General features: G+C 33.2%; 2 long non-coding RNA genes across 4 annotated transcripts in view; one reads left to right on the forward strand and one right to left on the reverse strand.

Moving 5' to 3' along the window:
* The window catches only part of LOC137652466 (uncharacterized), a 49,435-nt gene that overhangs the window by 25,161 nt on the left and 1,543 nt on the right, over positions 1-22,731 (forward strand). The window contains exons 3-4 of one of the 3 annotated variants that reach the window (XR_011046305.1): positions 18,327-18,528; positions 22,124-22,259. The exons of 1 other annotated variant lie outside the window; for it this stretch is intronic. This is a non-coding gene — a long non-coding RNA (uncharacterized lncRNA). The remainder of the gene's footprint in view (positions 1-18,326; positions 18,529-22,123; positions 22,260-22,731) is intronic. One more of the 3 variants, XR_011046304.1, reaches the window with a different exon arrangement.
* The window catches only part of LOC137652467 (uncharacterized), a 47,035-nt gene that overhangs the window by 10,831 nt on the left and 13,473 nt on the right, over positions 1-22,731 (reverse strand). The gene's annotated exons all lie outside the window — the stretch shown is intronic.

Genomic DNA, 22,731 nt, shown 5'->3' on the forward strand with positions numbered 1-22,731 from the left:
AATTAAGAGTTTATTCTCTAATAACCTGAAATTCCTTTCTCCAAAATATTAAATTGAAAATAAATTTCGACAACAGCCACTCATTAACAAATGTTTAATGCTAATTAGATATAAATATCGTTGATATATAAATAACCACTTACAGGTTAAGTATACTTCTCTACAATGGAATTCAAATTTTAAAATCTTCTCGTAAAGTAAAAACCATTCCTGTAATCCAGAAAATAAGTGATCTAAAAAAAGTATAAATGAAGGAAAACAGTTCCACCACGACTAATATACTTATACATTTTGATCCTGATCCTAGAACGAAACCTGGCTTACATAAAATAACTACTGGGTTGTAGTTTGTAGTAGTATAAAGCCCTCTGAACCCTTAAACTCCTACAGAAACATGTAGCGCAGTCAGGAGTTAGACTATTTTCATATTTCGGAATCTGTATTTAGCACCAATTCTAGTATCTTGTGTAAAGTTTCCAAGTAGACCATTAGGCAAAAATTCTAGTAACCTGGATAATAAGAGCAATGAGCGTTTCGGAATTTTAAAGTGGCAGCTGTTTCAGGAACTAAGGCTTTTTATTGAACTTTTACTTCAAGTTTCGACCAAAACCTTTCAGATTGGTATGGTTCAATGTTATATGCGAATAAACTTTTGTAATCTACAACCTAGGCTTTTATATACCAGATTTATTTGAATTAAACAGTTTAATACCACTTAACACCGTGTGATAAGTAAAAACATGGAAAATACCCAAAATTATATACTAACATCTGAATTTTTTTCAGAACTCCCCTTATGTAGGAATGACGGGAATAATTAGCGTCGCCTAGGGTTAAAAGTACGCGATACCTCAGTACGATCAAGGTCTAAAATTTTAGAATTATAATGGCAATATGTGAAGAAAAGTAATGACGTGCATAAGCGATAAAGTAGACCTTAGCTGAAAATAATTTAAACAATCCCCTGACAGAACGTTACTTCACTATGATGGCCAAGGCGAACATTTGAAATAAGGATCATAACAAAAATAAAGTATAATCTCAAGTTTCGATTTTTTTTTTAAGTCAACATCGAACAAAATAGCTGTCCTAAAATACAGCGTAATCTCCGTGGGGGCGCTAAAATAACCATAAAGTCAGATTATCACCCATACGTTTTATCTCTACCATTAAGACACCTGTCCAAGAACTAAGGATTACAAATTCGGTCGTTGAAATTTTTATTTTCTATTTTAAGCCACACATTTCCGAAAAATAACTTAAATACGAAAATCTCCAATAAAAAAAGATCCTTTTGAAGTTACGCATGAACACGAGTTTGTTACACGAATTTCCTATTATGTACTCCACTTATGGGCCAGCTAAAAACTAACTATATTAAAATTAAATGTCTAGTGTTACCTGGGGTCAGACATCCACATCCGACTAAATATTAGAGTAATGGGTAAATACAGACTAAGTGACCATTCTAAACATACACCTTTATAAAAGTATATAAAAAAATGCGGATATCTGTTTCACAAAGCATAACTTACCAACTTTCTAAACCACAATGATTAACCTTAAAGACCAGGATGATATTGTTCAGACACTGACAGCACAATAGTTGAAAAGAAACTGCAGGCAATCAAAAGGACCCCTGACATGAGTTCTGGGTCCATATTTTAACAGCTCTTAACCAATCACAATCGGGCAAATAATATTCACGACCAAAAGTTAAAACAAGACTTCTGATTGGCTGACAGCTACTTTATCTTTAACGGTTTGGTGATCGTAATATCGCTCATTTGCGACAATATATAAGTTTTTAAATTATAAATGCCTGGCAACATTTATTCCAAGATACATTTATTCAAAGACTTTTACTAACTTGATGCAAACTTGAGTAACCAAAGTTCTATTTTTTTCTGTATATCTACACGAAGGATCATGGGGTTTAAGAACTTTACTTGTCATGTGTGAGTACAAACTCTTCAAAAGTGTGTACCTGCAGCCTAATAAAGTTTACAAAAGCAAAATTTCCGTACACTTAATTTCTCTAAAATGTGTCCCTAAACTTACTGTGGGAACGATGACCAAATCAAAGCAATATTTGTGTGAAGTTTCATTTGTTCATCTTCATTGTAGTTTGATAAAATGCTTGTTTAATAAAAATATTTTCAAATACGTAATTTCATACTATAAAGCAAATAAGTTTTATTTACCAACCATTATTAACGATTAAAACAGCCTTAAAGTTTGGTTAAAATTTAATCATGACTAATTAGAAATAAGTAGCAATTCTACATCTAACCAAACTTTTAAAACTACAATGCAGTTTTTTCAGGAGATTTTCCAAATTCTAAACATTCAACACAAACTAGGCCTATCCTTATGCATAAGTACAAGCCAAAAGGGCATGACTTTCACGGAGGCAAGACTTTGGAATAGTTTACTTCCCTACACAATGTACACAACTATTCACGGTATCATCAACTCAAAACATGAAAGTTATTTTGAATCTAATAGCCTAAAATTCCTTTCTCCAAAATATTTTAATCTAAAATTCAGTTTCAACGTAACTAAACGCACAGTACCCTTTTTAAACAATTCGATTAATGCCAATTTTATAGATATTTCGTTAATATGCTATCAACACTTACAGGATATACTTTTTAAAATGCAGTTCCATCAAAATTGAACTAAAATATGTTCGCGTAAAAATAACCTTCAATAGTTCTGGAATCCAGAAAAAGTGATAAAAATGCTTTAATGAAGGAAGAAAAGTTTCACTAAGACCAGTAAACTATCTCCAATTTGAGCCTGATCCTAGAACGAAACTTGGCTTATTTGAATACATAACCTCTGGGTTGTAGCTTGTGGTAAAACGCCCCCTGAACCCGTAAACTTACAGAAACTTTTAGTGCCGTGAGGAATGACACTTTTCAGTATAATTCGGAATCTGTATTTAGCACCAATTCTAGTATCTGGTGGAAAGTTTCCAAGTAGACCATTAAGCAAAAAATTTAGTAACCTGGATATTAAGAGCAATAGGCGTTTCGGAAATTTAAAGGGGCAGCTGTTTCGGGAACTAAGGGTTTTCATTGAACTGACCGTTTCGCCCAATATCAGTTTCAGATTAGTATGGTTCAGTTATCTGCGAATAAACTTTTGTAATCTACAACCTAAGTTTTTTTTAACCATATAAAAAAGGTAATACCACTTGACACTCACTGGGTGATAAAAATTAATATCCAAAATAATTTAACATTGAATTTTTGTTATCGCAACTCCCCTAAGTATCAACGACCGGAAAATTAGGTTCATCCGAGGTTAAGAGTACGTGAAGTCGGTATGATCAAATTCTTAAAAGTACTATAAATTCTATTATGATGGCAATATGTGGAAGACTGACGTGCTTAAGCGATAAAGTAGACCGTCGCAGATATTTAAACAACCCTCTTAAGGATAGAACGTTCCTTTACTCTTTCATGGCAAAGATTAACTTCTGAACTATAGTCAAAACAATTTCTAGTATAATCTCAAATTTTAGAAAAAAATTTAAACAGAAAACTAACATTGAGAATCGCCGTTCTCGAAGGAATTCGTTCTATACACCACTCTTACAGCGTAACTTCAAGTGCTCTAAAAAAAAAAAAAAAAAAAATTAAACAGAACTGCTGTCCTCAAAGGAATTCTTTCTGTAAACCACTCAAACAACGAAACTTCAAATGCGCTAGAATTTCAAAAGTCATGAACAACCATGGGTTTTATTTTAACCATGATGACTACTGCCCGAGAACTAAGATTTACTCATTAGGTTAAGTTTAAAAGTTTTAATTTTCTAAAACTTCATGCCACATTGACTTCACGAAAATCTTAGGAATATTCCAATAGAAATTTCCCATAAAAACAAACGCCTTTTAAAGTTACGCATGAACACGGGTTTGATACACTAATTTCCACTTATGGGCAAACAAAGCGAACTATATTTGAATTGTCTCGAGTGTTACCTGGGGTCAGACATCCACATCCGACCAAGTATTAGAATAATGGCCTTGGTTCAAATACAGCCTAAACCCTGGCAATTCAAATATACACCTTAAGAAAAACGTAAATTGCAAAAAAAAAAAAAAAAAAAAAAAAAAAAAATAGTAAAAAAGGCTTTCATAAATAATTTTTTTTTTTTTTACAAAAGATTAACACTTCGAATAAAGTAAAATTTTAACACCACAATGATTTACCTTAAAGACCAGGATGATTTTGTTCAGACACTGACAGCACAACGGTTGAAAAGAAACTGCAGGCAATCGAGAGGACCCCTGACATGGGTTCTGGGTCCATATTTCAACAGCTATTAACCAATCACAAACTGGCAAATAATTTTCACGACCAAAAGTTAGAACCAGAGTTCTGATTGGCTGACAGCCAAGGACTCTCCAGACAAGCAGTTCAGCTCCAAATTACGTCATCGGACATTTAGCCTGCCATCTGTCGGCAAGTTGCTAAAGTACAGGGAACGGATAAATTTCTGAAGAAAATAAAAACTTACGTGATAGTACTGAATAAAAATATGATTATAGGTATCAAGCTTTTACTTATAGATAGTTTATATTTGAGAAATTAATTAATTTTCTATAGTACGTCGTATCTCAAGCAAAAATTAAGGACATGACAATGGCTTAAAAAAGAAAGGGAAATCGTGTAGAGTGCATTTAATCCTAGTTAGTTTATACACTAGTAGTGAAATCTCTTTGCCGAGTGTGAATAGCCATATGTAAAACACATAGATTACTATTTACCGAAGTTCCCAACATAAATGTGAATTTCAATTTCCGGCAAACTACATTATCATAAACAGTACATTTACTTAAGAAATCGAGAGGTTTTTACCAATAAATAATTACATTAGTCTATTCAAAGATGTTACTTTCAGTAAATAATTCATCCCACATCTTACAAAGTCACAGCTTTTGCTATTAATATCAAGTTTTAATTTGATGCTCTACATTTTGATAAAACTTCACTTAAGCAGTTTATAGAATCTTTATATCGTTTCAGTTCACAAACTTCGTCTTTGTAGGTCACCAATTGTTAAAGACACTAACCTTGATTTAGTGCTTCCCCTCTTGACCTTTGACCTTAACATGTATTAATTGGCGTGGATAATCATACACTCAAGAATGAACCAAGTTTGAAGCCTCTGTGATAACTACGTCCAAACTTATGACTGATTACGTGAATTGGACATTTTGCTTGACCTTGACCTTAACCTCCAAAATTTAATTTCACATAACAGTTAATCCCTACAAGTTTTATTACTCTACGATTAAAATTGTGGCCAGGAAGCTGTTCATAAACAAGCACACAAACAGAGGGTAAAACATAACTTCCTTCCAACTTCGTTGGCGGATGTCAAAATAACCAAAATCATATGATTGAGAAAAAGCCTATAACATTAAAACTGAACTCTCGTATCCTTTCAATTCACTTTCCAGAATACAATTTTATATGAAATGAGGAGAATAAATACCAATTTTTTTTTTTGTCTTTATTCTAAAAAGCTTATAACGTCTGTATTTCTCAGGTTGACCCGCTTCTATGGACATGCAAACTTCAACTTTATGCAGTTGTGTTAGAAGTACAAATGTTGTCTACAGCTTTTAAAACTACAAAACAAACAAGTCAATTTATCATCGATTCACATCATCGTTATAATATGAATGAGAACTTTTTCTTGCAAATATGAATGAGAAATTTTTACTGCAAATATGAATGGGAACTTTTTTACTGCAAATATGAATGAAAACTTTTTCTTGCAAATATGAATGAGAACTTTTTCCTGCAAATATGAATGAAAATTTTTTACTGCAAATATGAATGAGAACTTTTTCCTGCAAATATGAATGAAAATTTTTTACTGCAAATATGAATGAGAACGTTTTCACTGCAAATATAAATTAGAATTTTTTTACAGCAAATATGAATTAGAACTTTTTACTGCAAATATGAATGAAAACTTTTTACTGCAAATATGAATGAGAACTTTTTACTGAAAATATGAATTAGAACTTTATTTACTGCAAAATACAATGCACATGGTGGTGGTCATAGTTTAATCTGGTCAGTTTATTCCTCAATCAAAACATTTCCTTTAATATTAATATAAATAACTACATAAAAGCCTATGGCTGACTTTAGCCCGACTCTAGTCAAGATAATGGAATAATCTGACCAAACTAACAATCTATGATCTTTCCGAGATGAAGGATTTTAGAGAGAACTGAATTACAATTGTAAAAATAATCATATTGAACAGAAATTTGTTCCTTTATAATGAATATCCTTCAGGTAGGGCTAATATCCACTAGAAAGGTTTTTATAACAATCTATGATCTTTCCGAGATGAAGGTTTTTACAGAGAACTGAATTACAGTTGGTGTAGAAACAGTCGTATTGAACAGAAATGTGTTCTTTTATAATGAATATCCTTCAGGTGTAGGGCTAATATACACAAGAAAGGTTTTAATAGCACGTAAAAATCCTCTAACAATCTATGATCTTTCCGAAATGAAGGTTTTTAGAGAGAACTGAATTACAGTTGATGTAGAAATAATCATATTGAACAGAAATTTGTTCCTTTATAATGAATAATCTTCAGGTTTTGCGAATATCCACAAGAAAAGGTTATAATAGCAAAGAAAAATACAAATTATTAAAAAAACTTATGAAGTTTGGCCTTAACAATGATACAAGTACCCATGGCCTATTCTAACTACCAAACCACTCGGGAGGACATGCTCCACAAATTAACGTATTAACAGTTTCTGACTTTCATGTTAATTTCAAGTCCCCACTTGCTAGTGTTGGAGGGACAGATTTAAACAAACATCAACAATTTCATAAATGTAATTAACAATAATAAACACTAATATCCTATAGCAATAGGTGAAGCAGATACCCCAAAATCTCTCCAGGATTTTTTTCTTATGGTGGCAAATCTTCAAATTCAAGTTTTTTTTCAAAATCAATGTCTTCAAATACAAAGTGTTCAAATTTAAAGTTTTCTAATTCAAAGTCTTCAAATTCAAAGTTTTCAAATTCAGTCTTCTAATTCCAGTTTTCAAATTCAAAGTCTTCAAATACAAAGTCTTCTAAGTCAAAGTCTTCTAATTCAAGTTTTCAAATTCAAAGTTTTCAAATACAAAGTCTTCTAATTCAAAATTTTCAAATTCGAAGTCTTCTAATTCACAGTTTTCAAATTCAAAGTCTTCAAATACAAAGTGTTCTAATTCAAAGTTTTAGAATTCAAAATCTTCTAATTCAAAGTCTTCCAATACAAAGTCTTCTAATTCAAAGTCTTAAAATTCAAAGTCTTGTAATTCAAAGTTTTCAAATTCAAAATATTCAAAATCAAATGAGCACCATTTTATCGACCTTAAATTATGCCCTTTTTAACCTGAATGTTAATTCATTATCATTCTAAATAAATTATGCAGCTTAGTTTAGGCTACATAAAATCACCAAATGAAATCTTAACATGAAATTATAAAGCTGTAGAATAAAGCGAGTTAGCGTAACACACCAACATTCAGAAAATGTGAAAAATTTTAAAAACTAAAAAAAGCAAATTTTAAAAATTAGTTTTTTTTTTATAGCAATTATGTCGAACGAAATTGAGATCAAATTAGTTTACAAACTCAATTCCCTTTTCTATATATAGGCCATTTAACAATTGCTTCATTGGCAGACAACCATTGGGAAAATACCACAAATTAATCCAAATTATCAAATAATTCAATTTTTTATGAATTCGAAATGTATTAAATTATATCTTGAAGGTCATTAACACTTAAAAGCAGGTTATTAATTAGTCAAACAAATATGAATATATAAAGAAAAACCAGGACACTTTAAATTATTCTCACTTTTTCCTATTCACATGTTTAACATAGGTTTGTTGACCCAAGAGACTGTGATGCCAGTTGTTTTACACTGAAATGAACGTAACTTATAATTCATTAAATCCTTTACCTATGTGCTAAAAACTCTCGTTTATTTGTTTACAATTATAGATGCTACTAGATTTCATCAACAATTCAGTTTTAATTGCAACTTTTTTCAGCGAAACGTCATCAGATAGGCCAAATAGATTTTGTGAGCAGAGAACATAAAAATATATGGAGAATTAGTAAAGGAAATGGACAGTGCAAATAAAGGGTAGAACAAGAAACATGAAAGAACCAGGGTCCACAAAGTAGAATGTTCGTAAGTTCAACATTAAACGAAAAGAAGCAAACGAGAAATATGAGGATGTTCAATAAATAGGCCTACATATAGACGTTTGATAAACGACTTATAGGCCTATTGATATGTGTCTGATTGCCTAGTTATAAGTTAGCTATAAATAATTGCCGGAGTATTAAATAGAATAACGTTATTTAATAATATATTTGTCAGGGAACTTTTTCAAAGACTATAACTGATGCAATATGGAATTAATTGAAAACTTCCAATAATTACCTAAAAAAAATCTATAATAAAGAATTATGCACTTGTCAATGAATATATATATATATATATATATATATATATATATATATATATATATATATATATATATATATATATATATATATTCATTGACAAGTGCATAATTAGATAAAAAGCTTTTTGATTTGTCCAACAAAAAAAATAAGCAGTTTATTTGTATTTGATTGCAAGGCTGCGTAGTTATAACTAAAAACAAATATGATTTTTTTATGTATTAAATCATTTCAAGGCTGTTTTCTTACGAAAGAGTAAGTATTGTACCCCATTCTTGTGTCAAAAACAGGAAATTTGTTTTCGTGCTGAACAATGGTTATGAAACTGTAGTGTAGATGGCGCCACTTGTTTTACAAGGACGCTAAAGCAAATATTTGGTCTTGCCAGTAATGTGTGACTTCTTTGTTTAGGCGTCCTTGATTTTTTCCCTAAGTACAAGAGACTTCCTACTTGAGCATCGTGTTTTCACCGTTTAACTTTCGTAAGTGACGTGCTGCGGTTGTGTCCACAAATCAAATGTCTCCACAAATCAAAGGTATGTTAAATTTTCCAAAATTTAAGGTTTTTTTTCAATGTGATAGAAGACTAATTGATATAAGTATTGTTGGTTTAGTGACTGTTCATTTTTTGTATTAGAAAAATAGGCTTTGTTGGTGCGTTAGTTTTTTTTTATGCATTTTTTTTAGAATATTTGGTGATCGAAGACTCTAATTGATAGTTTTATTGGTTTAGTGACTGTGCATTTGTTGTTTTAAAAAATAGGTTTTGTTGATGCGTTATTGTAGTTTTTATATATTTTTTAGTATATTTGGGAAGAGTACGATAATTTCCATGTGGTGGATCCAATAAGCAAATAGAAAATTTATAGTAATCATAACAGCTTTAAGAAGTTTTCTATGAACTTCCAATGTATCATACTTTGGCTTGGGATTACAGAACTTTAGACTGTGTTAATTGTGATTAGTTCCATAGTGAATTTGCTTCCGTGAAAGCAGCGTTTTGATAGTGTAGGAACTTAAAGCAATTTACATCGCCAAGCACAGAAGTGCTATTGAGGATTTACTAGCACTTTAGAATAATCTAATCTGATATGGGTATTGGATTAATCTTTAAGAAATCGAATGTAAGACTTAATTTTCAATTGAAGTCATTTTTCTCCAGTTACGGAACTATCCGCAAATTCATTAAACATATAAAAAAAATCCAAGGTTTCGCCAATAGCCCAGTTCCCATTAGAGACGGTTTGGTTTCCCTAACGATTTTACTGGAACTTACTGAAACTATATATTCAGCAAACGTGTAGGCCTAGGTAGTACTTATTAGTTTAAATCTGATCCAGTCCACATTCTTCTCGATTTCATTTGAAATTTATTAAACTACAGATTTATCAAACATGTAGACGGTAACTGATAAGACTGGATATCGGATACAGTTGATTTTTGCCATCTTTATCATAGGTCTTCATTTATTGTTTATCCAGTCGGTTAGATAATTTCAATGTATGGCCCTTCCGGTCACTAACAATATAAGTGAAAAGTAGGCTTGGTGGTCTCACACTTTAAAGTTAACTTTAGTTTGAATGGCATTGCATGCAAGATTTTTTGATGCAATAATTTTCCTAATTTTCCTAAAAGCGGTTATTAGGATGTCTACCAGCGAAGTATTAAATTAGGATTGTTCTTAATGTAGAATAGAATTTAGATTTAACAAGATATGCCTACTTCGTATGAATCTGAATTCTTGGAAAGTTCTTAGTTGTATTCTCAAGTGAGACTTGGAAGTCCGATTTACAAAGTGAAATTTAAAGCTCCTAGATCTATACATCGAAAACGCGACTTTTTAATGAAAATTAATAGTAAAATTGTTCAATCTTTGATAATTAACCTTATCTAAATGTTTGATATCTGAATACCTTTATCGTAAAGTTCATATCACAGGCTCTTGGCAATTTGATTGCCCGGTCTGTCTTGGCCATGGTGAAGTAAGTTATTAGTGAAAATTTAGTGACGAACTTGGATTTTTTGGTATTTTACTGTATTACAGGGCGTTTTTCTTATTGCTGTTTTTAGGCAGCATGCTAACAGTTTCAAAGTTTTATCAATGAAAAAAAAAAGGCAAAGGCTAAAATGTCATTCTTGTATATATAAGTAACCCCGCCAAATCCCATAGAACTGCTTTTTCCAACTAGGTATTTTATTGGTTTTCAAAGATTTTTTCTAGTAAGTTTACCATTGAATTTTAAAATTTTCTTTGATAGTTTGAACATAATTTCCGTTTTTTCTTAAATAAGAGTTATGGTAAACTATAACAAACTAGTATTGTTTAAAAAATTACGTCACATCAATGTCATGTACCATCTGCTTCTGTTTACGTTTATTATTTCTGATATGTTTATGCTAGAAGTCAGTTTTGTAGACGATAATTATCAATGCCAACAGTTTTTAACGTTAAGAAAACAAAAATTTCGCCAATTTTGTGTAGATTGAATAACACCTCGCAGGCCGCATATTGTATATGGGTCCTATTAATTCGTGTGAAGGTTATATAATAATTATTGTAATATATGTGAAAGCTGCATATGTTATCAGGTAGCTAAATAGGCCACAAGCGTTAAATGTGCTCTGAAACTTAGTATATACGTTCTTTGCTAATCTTGCACAAGTGTATGAGTATTACACATGCCAGTTATATATTGTCAATGTTAGGTTGCGTTATTCATACTTTAGGGTTTAATTGTTTTAGAATGCCTAGTGCTAAAGGTCATGCCCCAAATAAAAATCTATATAATTGTACTTAGTTGATAAAATCTTCCCCTTGTAATCTGGTAATCCCATATTAGTAGCACATCAGCTACCTATTTTGAAGTTGTTAAGTGATTTTGAAACAGTGAAACTGTTGAGAATTTGGTAAAATTATAGATGGAAAGGTTTGTTTTACCGTTATTTACCTTTTTCCCCAGACTTCTTTGGGGCTATGCCTGACAGTCTAATGAGCCCCCATCTGGAAACTAAGGTCTGGGCAATCTTGTGTGTTCCTAGTGTATTTGACTCGCCAAAAGCCCTGGGTTCCCACTAGGTGTCCCCCATTATCGGTAGATATAGATATATATTTAAGTATTTGCCGATAGAATTTGTCTTTTGAGGAAAACTGGCATATTTCTATAAGGAACAAGTTTTTTAATAGAAAATCTTGTCATGTCCGTAATTATAATAACTGAGAATTCCTTGGGAAAAAAAATTCTTTAAAGTTAGGTGTAACGAAGGGGGAAAATTGAAGTCATAAATTCCACCTTGTTTTGGCTTGATGACCTTACATGTGTTGAATTTTAATTTTTGATAATGCTGGGCTATGTACTATGCCAGAATGGTTGAGAAAACTAGATCAAAAGAGGTAAACTATGGGAATACCACTGCTGTAGTAAGTCGGTTCAATTATAAAAGCTGGTTTGATTATAGAACAGTGCAATATTAGTTACGACATTGGAACTCCAATAAAGAATAAAACTGTAAATACTTATTTTGAATCCCGTAAACTACTGGTGAAAACCTTAATGGAGCTAGATTTTAATTTGAAAAAGTTTAATTCGTAGTACAGGCCACAGTAGCCGCCTTCCATGTAGTTCAGAAATAAAAAAAATCGATAATAGTTTGTTTCAAGTTGCTTGTTTAAACAGAATAAATTGGACAATGTTTTATATTCTAAACCTGTTATTGGCTTTCAATATTGGAATAATAGAATATAGCATTTTATATTCTAAACCTGTTATTGGCTTTCAATATTTGAATAATATAATATAGCATTTATCTTAATAATGAAAGGTTAGGGTAGGAAGTAGATGATTAGTCTGATAAAGGCAAAGCTACACCCCCCCCCCCTTCCCCCATTAAGTTTGCATCATTGACAATGCTGAAATACTAGCCCATGGGGGATAACGCTCGTAGTGAAAAATGTTCCGCTTCCCAGACCATCATAGCGAGATAGTTTAATAGCGAGAGACGGGAGAGCAAAAAAATAATCTCAATCCAAGGTGTTAATAATGCAATGAACAATATGAATGATTCCATAGAAAATGGAATGGAAAATAGTTGTCCAGAATTCCTGGTAAACAAGGCTCCAGTGTTGGTACAGTTTGGTTTGTATTAGTTTTGATCACGGTAACTTTTTCATTATGATGACTTGTGACTTTCTGCAATAGTTTGGAAAAGTTAATTTAGATATCATAAAATTAGACTACAGTAGTACTGTATATCATTTTAAAATGTTTCGAACGTTGATGACTATACCAAGCGTAAATCCATAGCTTTTCAGTTATGGTAGTCGACCCATTATAACTGACTTCTGCCAGAAATAATTTTCAAAAGCATTCGAAAGACCAAAAAATAGTTTCTACAAAGTTTATTGCACTGTTCTATGATTTTACCAGAATTAATATAACTTTTTTTTTAAATTTGACCGATTTGTCATTCCAACAAGAGAATTTGCCTACAAACTAGATACTCGTATATATATAAACCTATAATTAATGTAGAATTAATACATTAACAAAAACTACTTTGAAGCCTGTTTTCTCAAAAAAATTTTCAAGAATTTCCTATTTTCAGCAACAGATTTTTTTTATATATTAAACATGTAAAGTTAAGAGAATTTTTAAACATATGTGGATTTGCTTTTTGAAAACACAGAATTTATGATAAAAAGGTTGCCATTGAAAGTAATTTCTATACTTTGATATATTATATATGAAATACAGAATATAAAACTTTTCCCATGTGTACAATGGTTTTCAAATGAAAGAAATCTGTTAAATAAGGAGTAAGAGTTTGAAGTAAATTTTAATTTCACTGAGTCGCTCCCCTTAATACTGTAGGTAATTAGATAAAACTACAATTTTCCAGGTAATGTCCTTTTAAACTAAGGAAACTTGGTTAGGTAAAGAAAATGGTTATTAGAATGTTTTGTGAGTTGACGGGACAGAATGGTATTCATAGTGTGAAATTTTGCATAGTATCACTGTGATTCACCAAATTTGTGGTAATTTTTAAAAAAAACAATCTTTGTTTCTTAGATGAAAATTTTCCGGTTTAATGTGCTGCAACAAAGCGCAACAGTTTTTCCTTAGTTACACACTGGTAATAAGTGGCCGAAACTAGTCCCAGCATCAAAATAATCTTTTGACCGATTCCTTGATGCAAGCAGTAATTTTAATGGCAAATTTACTGGCATTTTGACTACAGTACTATGAATAGCCAACCTATGAGCAATAGCCGAACCAGTTCTGGCATTAAAGTTTTGAATACTGATCATTCCTTGTTGCAAGCAGTAATTTTAATGGCAAATTTACTGGCATTTTGACTACAGTACTATGAATAGCCAACCTATGAGCAATGGCCGAACCAGCCCTGGCATTAAAGTTTTGAATACTGATCATTCCTTATTGCAAGCAGTAATTTTAATGGCAAATTTACTGGCATTTTGACTACAGTACTATGAATAGCCAACCTATGAGCAATAGCCGAACCAGTTCTGGCATTAAAGTTTTGAATACTGATCATTCCTTGTTGCAAGCAGTAATTTTAATGGCAAATTTACTGTCATTTTGACTACAGTACTATGAATAGCCAACCTATGAGCAATAGCCGAACCAGTTCTGGCATTAAAGTTTTGAATACTGATCATTCCTTGTTGCAAGCAGTAATTTTAATGGCAAATTTACTGTCATTTTGACTACAGTACTATGAATAGCCAACCTATGAGCAATAGCCGAACCAGTTCTGGCATTAAAGTTTTGAATACTGATCATTCCTTGTTGCAAGCAGTAATTTTAATGGCAAATTTACTGGCATTTTGACTACAGTACTATGAATAGCCAACCTATGAGCAATAGCCGAACCAGTTCTGGCATTAAAGTTTTGAATACTGATCATTCCTTGTTGCAAGAAGTAATTTTAATGGCAAATTCACTGGCATTTTGACTACAGTACTATGAATAGCCAACCTATGAGCAATGGCCGAACCAGCCCTGGCATTAAAGTTTTGAATACTGATCATTCCTTGTTGCAAGCAGTAATTTTAATGGCAAATTTACTGTCATTTTGACTACAGTACTATGAATAGCCAACCTATGAGCAATAGCCGAACCAGTTCTGGCATTAAAGTTTTGAATACTGATCATTCCTTGTTGCAACCAGTAATTTTAATGGCAAATTTACTGTCATTTTGACTACAGTACTATGAATAGCCAACCTATGAGCAATAGCCGAACCAGTTCTGGCATTAAAGTTTTGAATACTGATCATTCCTTGTTGCAAGCAGTAATTTTAATGGCAAATTTACTGGCATTTTGACTACAGTACTATGAATAGCCAACCTATGAGCAATAGCCGAACCAGTTCTGGCATTAAAGTTTTGAATACTGATCATTCCTTGTTGCAAGCAGTAATTTTAATGGCAAATTCACTGGCAAACCATGGGGCTTCAAAGTCATTATAAGCATTGGAGTTTGATTAAAATTTTCTGGTGTCACAATCCTTTAAGAATCATCAGTTTCCCATTGATAAATATTTAGTTTTAGCTCCTTTTGAAATACATTGTATTAAGCTATCTTTTTTTCCATAGTTTTAACAAATAATTGAATATTTTCATTGTCAACCCTTAGAGAAGTTGCATCCCTTTAAATAGATGCAGTTTAAGGAACAAAGTGCTTTAACTTTAAGTGTTTGAGGATCTATATATTGTATCTTGAAATTAATGTGTAAATTTGTAGCATTTATGAATTGGTAATACTCAGTTATGAACTATCTTGTGTACAACTTAACGAAGTGCATGCATGACTGCCGCAGTGGAGTTGACAGCCAAGTACTTTCTGGGCATAAGAAGTAATAGTACTGTACACACTGTTGGCAGGGGTAGCCTTTAGGTTAGTGGTCCCTACATCCCAGCGTAGGGGGTTCTTCCAGGATAGATCTGTTAGCCACATGGCTAAAAAGTAATGTATTCCTTCCATGACCAGTGTCCAAAGACCTATTCCAACCCCACGGGGTCACCTGGATGTGAATGGCTTCCCTGTTAAACCTGAGCCATCCATTAATGTTCATCATCCCAGGACTGGTGCTGGTGGATCCCAGATGGCTTCAAGTGGTATCTCATTTACTTAGTTACTCGTTGAGGTACAGAGAGAACTACCTATATGGTTTGCACTCCTGTCTGATACACTTTCAGAGGTACTAGAAGTCTGTGAAGTTGCTAATATTAAAGCTGGTAATCCAGCATCTAATCCGGATGAAAGGCTTTTTGCGAGGCAGTGAACAGATGTCAGAGTACCTATGATGGTCATTGGCAGCTGTGTACCAGTGGAAGTGGGCAATCTGTAATCAGTTGAAGGATTATTTCTCTAGTTGAAGCACCTCTAGTGCAGATCGTAAATTTCCTACTCCGCTGAGAGAAAGTCCTCAGTCACACATCAAAAGCTACTGCTCAGTCTTGAGCATGGTCTCTATTGAGTCTAAACTTTGAGTTTGAACTTTTTGAGAGTTTCCTAAGCTTCCGAGGAGCTTTGAGCTATTTTGCTCATCCTGGGAGCTGATCCATACCCATATACTCCTTTTGAGAGGACAGACAGGGATTTTGCTAACCATAGCATTGGTATAGTTGCATGGTCTGTCCCTAATGCTGAGAGGGCTTAAAAGAAGTCACCTTTAGTTTTTGCTTAGCTTCTGGCTAAACTCTGAAGCCTTCAGTGAACGATTCAGTCGGAGAATTTCTCCATCCCATTAAATGAAGCATTAGACAGTGGTCAAAAAGAGATGCTTTTGTCCCGTGAGGTGTTCTGGTGCTATCTTTAGAGGATTAGACTTGAATTATTCTCACTAGCAGGATCAAGGTGTTAAGGCAGTCATTGTGGCTTAGTGAGGCAATTCTTGACTGCAGTGTGGTTTTAGGTACCAGCTATGACCAGAGCTCAAGTAGTCTATTAAAGGCCCCACCCTATCCTTGAAGGAATCTGAGAGTTAGCCAGGTGTTTAATGCTTGGGTTTGGAAACTACGAAACTCCTTCACGCCCTGTGGTTTATGCAAGTATACCCGCAAATCTCGACACCTTGTGCTTGTTTCCATGTTGGCAGATATAGTGGTGTAGCGAGCACATCTACACAGGACAGGAAGGAAGCATTTTGTTTATGGCAATTTAAATGTAAGTTGAAATGAAAGGTAGAATTCATGGCTCTCATTTCTTCTTGTGCCCCCTCTTAGGGACTTAGTTTTCATTGCATTATCACAGGCTCTGACTTGATGCTGGTGGAATTTATTAAACCCATTGAGCATCATACAACAGGTATATTATTCTCAGCAATCTCAGTTAATAGGATCTCTCCTTTGACCACATACCAATCTTCTTGAACAGGCCAGGCCTTATCAGTATATTCAGCCCTATGATACGCAGATAAGAGGTTGCTGGAGTAATTAGCTCCTAAATGGGATCCGGCAGATTGTGGCTTCCAGTGATAAAAAAAAAAAAAATTTAGTTCTAAGACTTATAACCTACCAATCACTCCATATTTTAAAAGGATAGTTTATGCAAATGAAGTGTGTTTTTTTTTTTTTTTTATATAAAACTTGTCTTAAGTTAAATTTCAAACTTAGCCCCATTGCCTAGAGTGTAAAGTAATGTGCTTTAGATTTGAAGGGGCAGGACTATTCTCTGGTGCTCACCACCCAGTTACTACCAATGTAATTAAACAGAAGTTCTATCTTGGCTGAAGACCTGCTCTCTCATTTAAAGGATCTGTTGAATTTAAAGGATTCTGGTTTGTATAGTTAAGAAAATTTAAATTAGAATATTTGTGGAAGATACAATTTTTCAAGCTTTTTATTTCTTCTACAGGTACAGCATCTTCATGAAAGAAAGTAGTTGCAGGACCCTTATTGGCAGAGATGTTGATTCGTATGTCTACTATGACAGCAAGGAGGATTGTAGGAGAATTTTAAGGTAATTTATTTCTTGATTTTATAAGTTAGCTACGTATGTTGTATCTTAACCTTGTGTAGGTCATTGCTATAACTTAAAGAAGTAAGTTTAACTTGTTATATTTTAGTGCTAAATCCAACTCTAAAATTTAAAAAAATGTAAACTTTAAAAGTATATTTTTAATCTGATCACATTCAACATGGTTGGTGTAGGTTTGATAAAAACTGTTTAATGTAAAATTGTCTCTAATGTATAATTACATCCAATGTTTATATGTCAAGAATGACTTTCAATGTTCTCTAGAAATTAAAGATAAAAGAATTTTTCAATTGTCAGGTATGCTACAGATGTACAGGTTTTCAGAGGTAGAATTAATAAGGCTATAGTTTGAATATCTTGACTTAACTAGGCGTACGAAATCTTAGCCGTTTAGTGTAGTTTTTAAAATTGACTGTGAAATTTGTTTAATTTTAATTTATATACTGTAGTTTATATTCATTATTTTACTGCTTTAGAATTTGAATTTGAGAATATAAAATACCTAATTTACATTTTAATGAATTAAGTTTGCCTTTGTTGTAGTTCATATGTAAAAGATTAGTCTCAAATAATTTTCTTTATACAGACTAATGTCCAACGAGCAACTTACCTTAGATCTAACAGTGTCAAGACTTTTGAGATATTCATATTTGTTTTATATAAATTGTTGAAACTAGTTATTTACAAACTAAATGGTGCATATGCATTAAACCTATTTTTACAATGAAATTGTGTGGATGTTTAAATCATATTTTAAATATGCCATTGGCAAACTCTTAACCTGTATCTCACTTTTCAGATCCACGTTCCTGTGCAAATCCACGAACACACCTGAGCAGATCCTAGAATGTTCAAAAGGAACCCAAAGTCTTATAGGTCTTAATGGCGAGCCCAATACACTCAAGGCTATATTAGGAAATCTGGTATCTTATTAATGGAGTATGACCAAAGTTGTGGAAAGTTGTTGCAACAGTACTTGAGGAGACTTAATTATTGAATAAGTAAGAATTTTGTACTGTACTTTAAACTCTTTAAGATAGCAATTTAGTAAATGGTTATATGAACTTTTAAATATTTTTCTTTACCTAATATTATTTTGCATGAAAATACTGTCAACTTGTAGGTTGGGTTATGGTGGCAATTATAAAGCTGTAATTGAAATGCTAATGTAAAATCTATATGAATTTAGTGCTGTAACTTCTAACTAGCCAAGATATTGAAATAACTTTTTTGCTATTTAAAAATTTGCTTACTAGTGCAGAATAGCAATTAATCTTAAACTGTGAATATATGTACTAATTAGGGTACAAGTATTCGTCCATGATATTTGCACTAAAAATCACGGTAAACCTGCTTTAGAGGGTTAAAGTTTGATAGCATACTCTATAGTAATATTTGTAACAGTAAAAGGACATAATCTGACATTGTTTCCTAAAATGTAAACTTGATACCTAAAATTAAGTAATGCTGTGTAACACCAAAATGGACAATTTTATATCTGCCTAATAGCCTTTAAATTTGATAGTGTAACAACAAAACATAAGGACAATATTGCTATAATTCCCACTATTTAGCTTTCTAGAAATCTTTTAGATTGAGTGGCTTCATTAACTTATTAGCAGATACCTAAAATATTTTAACTTATACTAAAATAGACTTAGAGAGCTAGAGCTTTTATAAGAAGAGGAAACATTTAAAATGGGAATCTTTCTAATCACACTTAATCTTAAATTTGCTTTAGTTTTTGAACGGAAAGGTCAAATCATTTTATTGAAGACTTAAGAACTTTGAATTTTTAAAACATATATAAAGGAAGAATCAAATCAATTATGAAACCAGTGATTGGAATGTAATGGAATAATTTACTGTTGAAATTAATTTAGATTTATAGCTTCGTATTAAACTGCCTGAACCACCACTAGCGCAGTTGTGCACCACTCATTTGGCGCTTTGATAAAACCCATTTTCTTGCTGTCCCAAAACTTGTGCAATTGCAGGGTTGTCACAGTTGCACGTGGGTGCTGAATAGCTGCCAGGACCTAGTGCTGGGCCTTATGGCCCCTTCTATGGCTGTTGTATTCCTTAGGCCCCTAGATATCTTCAGTTCCAGCTGTCTTTATACTTTGTCCAACCCTTCAGTTATTGAAGTGTAACTTTAGGGCTTATGAATTGTGCAGGGGTGCTGAATAGTTTTTATGGGCTAAACCAGGCTATATGGCCCAGACTCTTGACTATGCCACGTTCGTTTTATTCCAGGATAAGTTCATTACTTTTGTACAGTATTGGGTCCTGAGTATTTTTATTGCTATTTACCGCACTTTTTTCGTGCAGCTAAATTGTTTTCCTCAAAATTGCACATGGGAGCAGAGTAGCACATTGGCCCTGGTGCTTGGCTATGTAGCCCAGATCCTATGGATTGTCAACATTCCTGAGACTCCTGGATAAATTAAATTTTTGTTACAATATTTATCGTCCAGTTTTATCCTGTTATCTTTACTGCTACCCAAGAACAAATGTATACTGTAATTGTAGGTTCTTTAGTTGCACATGGGTGCTAAATAGCTCCTTTCGCCCCAGCAGCATTCTTAAAGGCCCTTCCACACGAGTGGCAAACGCACAGCGGGCAAACACCTATTTTTCTGTATGGGTGATGATCACAAGTGTCGATGACTGCATAGACATGGAAACAGTAGGCAAACCATTGAATCACCAGTGTCCAATGTTGAGGCACTGCACAGGCGCCTGACTATTGTCATGCAACTGACTGCCCTCTGGCTTAAGTAATACATTAACCTTCCTGTGCTTACTGTCTGCATTGGATGGTTTGATTTGGTAACTTCCAAAGAGAATTATGGGCAAATCTGTGCCTGTCCTTCATTTGCCCCTTGTGTGGAAGGGCCTTTAGACTGATGAATTCACTTTAATTTAGTACAATATCTGTTAGTAGTTTTTTTTTTTTTGCCGTCTAATGCCCTTTTTTTCATACAATTGCATGGTTTTCCCAAGAGTTGCACATGACCTTGAATAGCTCCTAGGCTCCAGTGCTTGGCCATATGGCCTAGATTCTATGACACGCAGCATACTTGAAACCTTAAGTTCCTTTGATTCTGAATAAGTTTTCATAATTGCTCTCCAACACCTCACCTACTATAGACCTTGGTTTTCCCAGTTGCATGTGGTTGCAGCTCCTTAGCCCAAGTGCTTAACCATAAAGCCCTTATTCTGTGGCTAAGTAGCATTCCCTAGACTTGGAAAACTCTATCTTGAAACTGCAGGGGTTTCTCAGTGGCATGTTGGTGCTAAATAGCGTAGGTCCCAGAGCTTGGCCAAATGGCGGCCTAGATTTTATAGTTTGACAGCATTTCTTAGACTTCTAGACACTTAATTTTCTAGTTTTGTTAGCAATTAAAAAGAAAATATTGATATTTTGCCATTGAATAGCATCCAGACCCAAGTGGGTGGCCATATGGCTGTACAGCACTCCTCACTCCTGGGTAAATAAACTTATGTATTAATGTTAGCTTTCATTATTACTGTCAAACGCTATTGATTTTCAATTATACAACTGCAAGGTTGTCTGTTTCACTAGTGCTGAATAGCTACTAGGCCCCAGTGCTTGGTCATGTGGCTTAGATAAATGCTTTTTTTCGGTTTTGTAAAATGTTATGGTTTTCTTGATTTATTGCCGTAAAACACACTAACCTTTTCATTGCACAACAGGGTTTTCCCAGCATAATGGGGGCGCCAAATAGTCCTTGGTTAACTGGCCTAGTTATAGCAGCATTTGTTAAATTCCTGGATAACATAACTTCAGTATTGAAGAATTTTTTTTCATTCGTGCAAACAAAAATTTAACTTGTAAAACTGCAGTTTTCCCATTGTTGGCAGTAAGTTCCGAGTGGCACTTAGGCAACAGCATAGCCATTTAGCTCAGAATATATAATCTCAGCATTCCTCTCCTAGATAGTCACTTTTCGGTCTTATACTATACCTCCATTCCAGTCAACTATGATTGCTGAGAAACCCCTCAATTTTTAAATTGTGCAATTGCAGGTTAACAGTTGCCCATAGGTCCTAAATAGCTAATAGGGCCCTGAGATTGAGGGAACACTTGGGGGCACTATTCTCTTATATCTTCCCCTCAATTTTTTTTTTTTTCCAAGTTTGTTATAGTTGGTGTGGAAGATTTACTTTATTCTTGAAATATTTTAATTGTTCATTACTACTTAGTTTATTTCCTTGTTAACTCATCGGCTATTTTTCCCTGTTATAGCCCTTGGGCTTATAGCATCCTCCTTTTCCAACGAGGGTTGTAGCTTAGCAATAATAATTTTCTTAAAAAATATAAAGGTATATGATCGTAGAAATTGATAATTAATGGAATTGATTAATTACTCTGATTTTATGGGCCTTTTCAGAGCATAACCTTGGTAACAATGGAGTCTTTAACATAACTTCTTTATTGAATGGAAGAATTTACCTAGTAATCTATTCGTACTTATTACAACAGCTTTGCATAATAATAAAGGGTTCTGGATGACTGAAACATCCTAATATATTAACCTGTTAATTTTTATAATTTATAACTTTTTACAGGCGAGTTGTCAGCAAATCGAAACGTCCATAGCCTCGAGTCGAATGAATGAAAAGCTAGAAAATTAATGTCCATGCAGTCTGCCAGAATCTACATTGATGGATTGATCAAAATAATGAGCTTTTATGAAAAATAATGGTAAGTTTTCCTATCTCAATTTGAGTAACAATGGTCTAGAACAGGCATGGAAAGCCTGCTGCCTTCCCCCGTCCCCAGATTTAAAAGGCTACTGAAATTTTAAATTTTATTTAACAGTAAGGCTTAGGAAATTATTTGCTTAGGAAATTATTTCACTTATAATTTTTCATAGTAAGAAAAAATTGCAGCAATTACAAAAAAGGACATTTTGGGCAGCTTACATTTCTTGCATATAAGCATTATTAGACCTTATGTGGCCCTCAGTTAATTAAATTGCTTGTGCCTGGTCTAGAGCGTATTAAATATACCAAATTTGGTTGTCTAAGTAACAGTATGATTTTTTTTTCATTTAAGATACTTAAATGTTATAGCCTGTTTCATAGCTTTTACTTTTTGAACTATTGTCATCAACTTTATTAACTTTGGAGAGCTGAAAATTCATTTGAAATAAGTTACACTTAGGATATGTCAT

This window comes from Palaemon carinicauda, chromosome 13 (assembly GCF_036898095.1).
Source record: "Palaemon carinicauda isolate YSFRI2023 chromosome 13, ASM3689809v2, whole genome shotgun sequence".
NCBI lineage: Eukaryota > Metazoa > Arthropoda > Malacostraca > Decapoda > Palaemonidae > Palaemon > Palaemon carinicauda.